The sequence below is a fragment of the Suricata suricatta genome, chromosome 4 (genome assembly GCF_006229205.1).
Source record: "Suricata suricatta isolate VVHF042 chromosome 4, meerkat_22Aug2017_6uvM2_HiC, whole genome shotgun sequence".
NCBI classification, from domain to species: domain Eukaryota; kingdom Metazoa; phylum Chordata; class Mammalia; order Carnivora; family Herpestidae; genus Suricata; species Suricata suricatta.
This window is the reverse complement of record NC_043703.1, coordinates 49,104,922-49,113,602: the sequence shown is the minus strand read 5'-3', so window position 1 is coordinate 49,113,602 and position 8,681 is coordinate 49,104,922. Positions and strand designations below refer to the sequence as shown.

Below are 8,681 nucleotides of genomic sequence, written 5' to 3'. Positions count from 1 at the left end.
GTATTAGCTGCCGAAAACCTTGGGCTCCAGCCCGCTGTGTCTTGGGCTACAGCGATGAAGTGACTTGAGGCTGGGGACTGGGGGGATGTGGAGGAAGAAGAGAGGAGAGTGGCATATGTGTCCAACAGAAAACAAGGTGGTAAAGAGAAAGAAGAAAGCAGATGGCAAAGACCTGGGAATTTTAAACATAAGCAGGAATCCCGAGCTTAGCCTAGTAAACCTGTAGAGCTAGGTCAAAACAAAGGATAAAGGATTCAGGACCAAGACTTATCAATCAATCAATCTCTCTGTCTCTCTGTCTCTTCTCTTCTCTTCTCTTCTCTTCTCTCTCTCTCTCTCTCTCTCTCTCTCTCTCTCTCACACACACACACACGCACACACACACACATACTGGTTGGGTCAAACCTGGACAATGGTCTAAAAAAGTGAAACGGGAAGTAGAATGAAGAGGGAGACTGATGTTACCAAAGGGCATGGCCTGTTGACAGCTTTTTCTGTTACACATAAAGTAGGTTTGTCATTCATTTAAAAACCAAAAACTTCACTGCAGGCTCACTGCATGTGTAAAAATAGAAGCAAGATAAAATTACATTCCAGGTAGTATGAACAATCTGGTTTTTGGATTTCCCTGTTATAACACTGCCACCGAATTGTTCATCTTCGGTTTAAACACGTGGTGACAGGCTCCTTTCTAGCTATTGGCGGTTTCTGTGTATTGATGGCAGTTTTTTTTTTGTTCATTCCAACGTGACCTTTACAGTGTTTCCACTTCCGGGACTCTGTTCTGACTCTGGAGCTATATAAGGCAAACCCACCAGTCTGTCATGTACAAGTACTTAAAATCATTGAAAAGAGGATTCATGGCCCATCATGTAGCTCATTAAGTACCTCATAGATGCCAAGTACTTTTCCAAACTCTGGAAATACAAGATGAATAAGGTGGGGGCGTGGGTCCTCCTGCCATTTGTATTCTTGCTCTGGAGATAGGAATGTATCCACCCTGTAGGATGCATTGTTATCAAGACCCGCAGGTGAATCTAAGAAGTGCTAGGAGGACACAGAGAAGGGTGGGCCGGACCAGCTCTTACTCGGGAAGGCAATGCAGGGGGACACCCGCCTTAGAGGATAAGCAGGGGTTCCCGAAACATAACAATGGAAAATGTAAATATCTGGAGTTCCAAGGGAAGGTGGAGGCGAAATGCCTTCTCCCCTGGAGCAGAAATAGAAAAGTAGTTCCGGTTCTCTGTTCGAAGACATTGACCCTGTGAGCAGCACCCAGGCTTTCCCCAGAGGAACTTGAACTGACCGTCCACTTCTCTTGACTTTTGAAATGTCTTCACAGAGCAGTGATTGCAGTTGGTTGTCTGGCATAGAAAGGGGTTTACTATCAGGTCAGTAACATTAGATCTGCTCCACAAGGAAGTTTGGGAAGAAGGCAGAGATGCTTGTGCGCTTGTTAGCTTTATTTTTGACTCTGATTTGATGGAGCTGAAATGAGAGAGTTGGAGAAATTCATAAAATTTTTAGTCTCCATATTTTGAGGGGAGGGGTCATATCTTAGGTTTTTCTATTGATGTGGGAAATTGTGCACAAATGGTCAACAATAATATTTGTTGAATGAATGTTTTATAGTAGTCAGGTTAATGCTATCATGCTTCTTTGATGAATTGAATTGGCTTTCCTTAAAACTAGTTTTATTATATGAGTTATTACTATAAAACACACATCCTGCTCTCATGTGCTTTTGTGATTTAACTTTCAAATCTACCCCTCTCTGTGTTACAAATGGATCATGTAGAGATAGTAATGCTGGTTAATTTAAAGAGTATAGGATGTTAAACCGTACAGAGTTTATCCCAAGGAAATTCAGGAGGAGTCATAAATCACCATGGTGACATAACACATTGTGGGCCTTAGGGGGGTAAAATACTATAGACCTTTTTCAAATTTACAAATCTCTCAAATGAATTGTCGTATTGACACAACTTGGGCCACAGCAGGGAATAATTATTCTCAGTTTCGCATCCTAGAACAGAAGGGAAACCGTGCCCCATAGCTCAGACCATGCTCACTGTACTGTTGGCTCTTAGCTTGTCTAATAGTTTTAAAAGAGAAATACCATCCCTTCCTCCAGGGATTCTGACTAAAACCAGATTTTCCTTTACAATGAGGTGAGACAGTTAACATTTTAAACAGTCCTAGAAATTTCTGCTTTTGTAACACTTTGGTGTGTGTGTGTGTTTTTAAATTTTTAATGTTTGTTTATTTTTGAGAGAGGGAAGGAGCATGAGTGGGAGAGGGACAGAGAGAGAGAGAGGGAGACACCGAATCTGAAGCAGGCTCCAGGCTGTGAGCTGTCAGCACAGAGCCTGACCCGTGAGATCATGACCTGAGCTGAGGTCAGACACTTAACGGACTGAACCACCCAGGCGCCCCTGCTTTTGTAACACTGCTTATCTGGTGATTCTCAGGTTCTTAAACATTAACATTATATTAAGTCCCGGTCCTCTGAGCATCAAAGGGCCTCTGAACATTGAATCACAGTAACTCCATTGCAAAGAGAGCAAAGCTGAGGAAATTTGTCTCTAAAAATGCAGCCACGGGGTGCCTGGGTGGCTCGCTTGGTTGAGCGTCTGACTTCAGCTCAGGTCATGATCTCGTAGTACTTGGGTTCACCCACATCGGGCTCATTGGTCAGAGCCTGGAGCCTGTCTTCAGATTCTGTGTCTCCCTCTCTCTCTGACCCTCCCTTGCTCACGCTGTCTCCCTTTGTTTCTCAAAAATAAATAAAAAAACATAAAGTACAGCTGGTAACTTCCACATTTTTTCCCCAAAGCACACTTAGAACTCTTTCATGACACCAAGTTTCTCTTAGGTCTCTTGTTATGTAAATGTAGTAATTGACAATGGGAAAATTTCAGTTTTAGAAATTTCAGGAGTTGGTAAAAACCAGTTCATCAACAAAAAATTAGATCATAGTTGAGGGAAAAGCTTCTTTACTTAATTTTAATAATTAGAAAATATTAAATCTGTAGCAGATACTGAATGCTGTAAGAAGCAGCAGGAAAGTCTTTTCCTGGAAAATGTGGTAAACTTACAGAAATGGCCCTGAATATTCGTTGTAAAGAGAAGGGGTGAACAAATGATTATCTTATGTACCAAGTCCTATAGCCTCAAGTAATCACAGTGGTCCACAAATACTGTTTCACTGTAGCTGATATACAGCTGTTTTCTGGCATCTCTTGGAATTATGCTACTTCTTTAATAATGCAAGGTACTCTGGGGACCTAATTTCTGCCTTAAATAATTCATAATGCATGCTTTGTATTAAATGAACAATTTTAATGAGAAAACCGTATCTATTTGACTGGGGAATAACTGTTGATTCGATTTGAATGTTACTTGGAGTGAAGCCGCATTGGATTAACAAGATTTTACTATATTGTTTTCTCATTTATAACCTAGCCTTAGTTTTTTGGCCGTAATTATTTATCTTACATCGTAGTCAGTTGAGAAACTGAAAAGAAATTGAGAGAATGAACTTTAGACTAACAGATAGAAAACGTACAGGGGAGAATCATTGAAGAGAATAAATAACATACAAACACAAACTCATTTAATTGGGTTTTCCTTCAGTTCTCTCCAACCTTGAGAGTCTGTAGATGATAGTGGTATGTCAGGTCTGTTTCTCAATATGGAGAAAGAATTAGGTCCTTGTAGCATTAACCCACTTTTCTTTGAACCATTTATCAGTCAAAATTTTATATTTCCTTGTGAGATAATGTGAATAATGGCATTAATACTTTAATACAATAGAAGATACGGTTGAGAATGCACGGTATGGACTTAAGAGTAACAGTAAAAATACATAAATAAAATCCCTGAGAATGGAGACGTATGTTTTGTGCGACTAGCACCTAGGCCAATGCTTTTTACATAGTCGGTCCTCAGTAAATATTGACTAAATGAATGAATAGTGGGCAAAAGTTAAGCAGCATTAAGCATTAATAGTATGATAGAACTATGATTCTCAGTGCTATCAAATGAAAAATGTAAAAGCATGGGTCAAAGTGTTGTATACCCATTAATGTATAATCTTTGTCAAACATATTCAATGAGGTAGGTGCTATTATTCCCATTCTATAGAAGAACCTGAGATTAAATGGTTGAAGTAGGTTGTTTATGTTCTCCTGGGAAAGTTTGATTATGAACCTAGGTTTCCTTAACTCTAAATTTTACACTTTTAACCATTGGACAGCAATGTCTATCTTAAAGTCCTGTAGGATTAGCATGCCTGTAAAGTCTCCCAGACACATACTAGAAGATGTAAGTCTATACAGGGCTAGCCAGTTGACCCTGATGTTGTGGGTGCTCTGAATGGTGTGAATTAGATATGACTCCTACTTAATATCAGTCCACTACAGAAGTGCTCTTCTGGTTAGCTCTTGACTTCATAGTTTAAAGTATGAGGTGAACTTGGAGATAATTCAAGTATCTGTGAGGTACTTAAAACCTACATGACTAAACTCACACAACCGTGTTTTACTAAGATCTCATGGTCTAGAACTCTTAATACTTACATTATGAGGCATTACAAAAAGAAAAATATGGTTCCCATCAGGAAGATGTTTACATATTATCTGAAATAAAGAATCAAGCATGTGGAGAGATTTAAGAACATTCACAAAGCAATGTATAGATTGGGGTTTATGCTGATGAGTGATTAAAATTGTGCATTTCTCAAAGTTGACCATTTAAATATGGAAATTTTGAGGTTGAAAGTAGGTCTATGCTGGATTGTAAAAATACTGTTTAATTGCAAAAAGTGACCCCACATCATAGTTATTGGATATGAAAGCAATTCTTTTATACTAGATGTGTGTATACATACTAACTATTCAGATAACTGGAATTCTTTTTATTTCAATTCTATTCCTAATTACTGCAAAATAGACAAGGAAATATGATATAAAAGTAATATAGGATATATAGACAGAAGCTCTGGATTCTTGTCTCAAGTCCCTTGCTGTCCTCTGAATCACAATTAAAATATATACACTTATATACATATACACATCTATAAAGTATGCCCATCTTACTATGATTATCTACACTAAATAAAAATAATGACTAATGTCCCTTTCAGAGTTTTGATGTAAATAGTGATGTTACAGATTGCCTGTTCCTGTCTATTTTCAGGTCACAGCAAAGGAAAAAAGCATGCCTCCTACTTCATTTCTCCTTTCAGAGAAAATTAAAAAAGAAAGGAGTTCTGTGTAGTGTTTCTGACAGCAAATTTCTCAGAATCCAGAAATACTTCTCTCTGTAATAAGTTGCTGCAGATACAAAGGAGCACTTATGATTGATTACTATCTCTGTTTGCATGAGCGATAATTCCTGAACACACAGTTCTCGATTAAAATACAAATACATTTTTGACCATGTATTTCTTTATCGGTTTTATTTTTATATGACAAAATATGAAAATAACCAAGTAAAGTTGGGCTCAAGAGTATTGCAAAAATGAAACTAGAAGCTGAGGGGATTTTTAGGTGGGGAGGGAAGCTCTTTTTCCTTCCATCAGCTCCTGGGTCCTGATCTGGGTGTTGTTATGTGGGCTAAATGCTTAGGGAAGGTGAAAGTCTTTATGTTGCTGAAGTATTTTATTTCCCAAATTGCTTTCTAAAATACAGATGATCTACATTAATGTCAAAACATTCTAGATGATATTTTATTCAGAGATTTGAAACTTGGTATGTGTGCATTTAAGAACATTACCAAGAGGACCACCATCGCCTCCTACATTATAACATGCCGTGCATGCTGAGCTTTAAACAGACTTGGCACTTGATGCACTTGAACGAGGGTGGTGGCTTTCTCAAGGAAATCAGCTTTAATTTTAGCACTTGTACATGGTAAAGCAGAGATGAAATTAAAGAAAACATGAATTAACGTGTAGGGGATTATCAGAAACATTGAACGTACTATTCCTATGTGAATGATCAAGCTGATTACTCGTATGTATAAGAATCTCAGACTTTTTGATCTAATCCCTTGAAGAACATCCTTAGGATATAATACTATCATTTGAATCTAGACAACTAAAATCCAGACCCAATGAGTGAATAAGATCTCACAGCCAGTAAGGGTCAAAACTGAGACGAGAAGAGAGGACAGTGTGTGCCTCATGTTGTGTTAGGCACATCTACATCTACCATCTCATTTAATTTCTACCATGACCTAGTGAGATGAGTTACTAATTCATAGGTGAGAAACTAAGGCTTCTACAAGTGAAATACCTAGTTGTAAAACTAATAATCAGCCAATTTGGGGGAGGCATCTGTCTGTTTGACCTTGTAAGTTACATTCTTCCTACCGCACTGTGCCACCCTCCAGATCTACTGTGCTTGGCTTTGTGGCTCTGCTAAGGAGGGAACATGTATCAAGGCTCTGCTAAGGAGGGAACATGTACCCAACACCATGAACACAATAGACCAATGTGAAGTTGTCCCTATTGAGACAGTGTTTGTGAAATTTTAGGCTAAGATATAGCTTCCATGAATGGAGAAGGCAAAGAGAACAAACTTAGATACAATTTGGGTTCTTTTGAGCTCTCAGGTGACAGCCCGTATATGGTGGAATGCCTTTAAATGTCTCCTGACATTTGATAAGGCCATTTAGTTGATAGGCACATAGGTGCAACCATTTGCATACTAGCTCATGTTTACATGTGGAACGTATGCTACCTGTTTGAAAACACTAGAGAAAACAACATACATTGTCTTATTTACCTTTCAATTCTGAAAGATACTTAAGTTTTGCCTTGATTAGAGGACACGAATGAGCGGCGATTATTAAAAATGTATTCAAATTCTTACATATGTTTGCATTCTACAAGTCTTACCAAGAAACCAGGCTCCACTAACCGTATCTTTTGGTAATTCTTGCAATCAAACTTTACTTTCATAATAAGCAATTCATGAATAAATGTAAATATGAATTCAGAAGAATACAATGGGTAAACTCTGTTCCACATGTGTACCTCGAACAGTATGACCAAATCAATGATATATTAACATAAGTTTTTATCTTAAACCTAATGATGAAAAAGGTTATGGCATATTTTTTCTTTCTCCTTCATCTCTTATATAGTTTCTCATAGGTCACTTGCATTTATTCACTCTTCCAAAAAATGCTGATCACTATTGCATGTTATGAACAGTACAGAGCACAGGTCATAGCAAGTTAGGAAAAATGACTCCCTGATCTCAGGGGGCTTATCCTGGAAGGGGCCAAGGCAGATGTCAATAAACAAGTGAAATAAGCAAGATAATGTCAGGAAATAAATGTAATGATAAAAGTAGAACAGAGAGGTGCATGACGGAATGGCTGATTTAGAAAAGAATGTCTGAGTAGGTGTCTATGAAGATGCTTTAAGACGGGAGGGGACTCCATGGGAGGAGAAGCCAGCCATGCAAAGATCTAAGAATGGTAAGCAACTACATGGCAAGTACAGATTTCAAGTATTCAAAAAAGATTTGAAAAGCCAGCATAGCCAGGGAAAGTACTAGACAGAGAGGAAGGGACCAGAGCTCAAAAAGCAGGGAAGCTGGGATAAAGAGCATGGATTTCACTGGTGATGCTGTGCAGAGAATGGATAGTGAGGCGGCCGTTAGCAGAGACGAGGCAGATCAGGCCTGTGGTGACAGTGCTGTGGATACTCCGGGCAGCTGTACAGATAGCACAGCAGAGATGGAGAATGGGCTTTGGAGTTACGACTGAATAAACTTCAAGGATTTGATAGACGATCTAAGAGAAATCAAGACTGACTTCACACTTTTGACTATTTGGCTAGGGAAACTCGGGGCAGGATGATGCCATTTATTAAGCATGGGAAGGGCTTGGGGTGCCTGGGTGGCTCAGTTAAAGGTCTGACTTTGGCTCAGGTCATGATCCGACCACCTGTTGGTTTGAGCCCTGTGTCCGGCTCTGTGCTGACAGCTCAGAGCCTGGAGCCTGCTTGAGACTCTGTCTCCCTCTCTGCCCCTTCCCTGCTCACACTCTTTCTCAAAAACGAATGAACGTTAAAAGAAATTTTTAAATAAAAGAATGGGAAGGACTCCTTTTATAATTAAAATTCTTTGACCATGACTGCTGTGTCTAAGTCCTTTTTTTGTTTTTTGTTGTTGTTGTTTTGTTTTGTTTTTTTTTTTGTTTTTGGAATAACAGAATTGGACTATTAAAGGTTTTCAAGGATCCCAGTTGTCTTTGTTCATTATCTTGAAGATTTTGCCATTGTATCCAGCAATTGGCTTCACTCTATGGAGAGTGTCGTGTGGGAGGTTCTTGGAATGCATGCCTGTGAGAGATGATATTGGCAATGAATCATACGGTATCACTAGCTCGGCACAATAAGGTTATGAAGATATTTCCAAGTTTTTTTTTCTCTTGGTTCCATAAATGGTAAAGAATTGATGAACAGGCCAGGGAATAAATCAGAGATAATATGCAATGTGGTTTTTTTTTTTTGTTTTTGTTTTGTTTTGTATTTTTATTTTATTTTATTTTATTTTTTTGGTATAACAGAATTGGACTATTAAAAGATTTTCAAGGATCCCGGCTGTCTTTGTGCATTATCTTGAAGATTTTGCCATTATAGCCAGCAATTGGCTTCACTCTAT

At 38.6% G+C, this 8,681-nt stretch overlaps 1 long non-coding RNA gene across 2 annotated transcripts in view; it reads left to right on the top strand.

The window, feature by feature from the left end:
* LOC115290514 overlaps positions 1–8,681 on the top strand; it is a 483,865-nt gene that overhangs the window by 15,840 nt on the left and 459,344 nt on the right. The gene's annotated exons all lie outside the window — the stretch shown is intronic.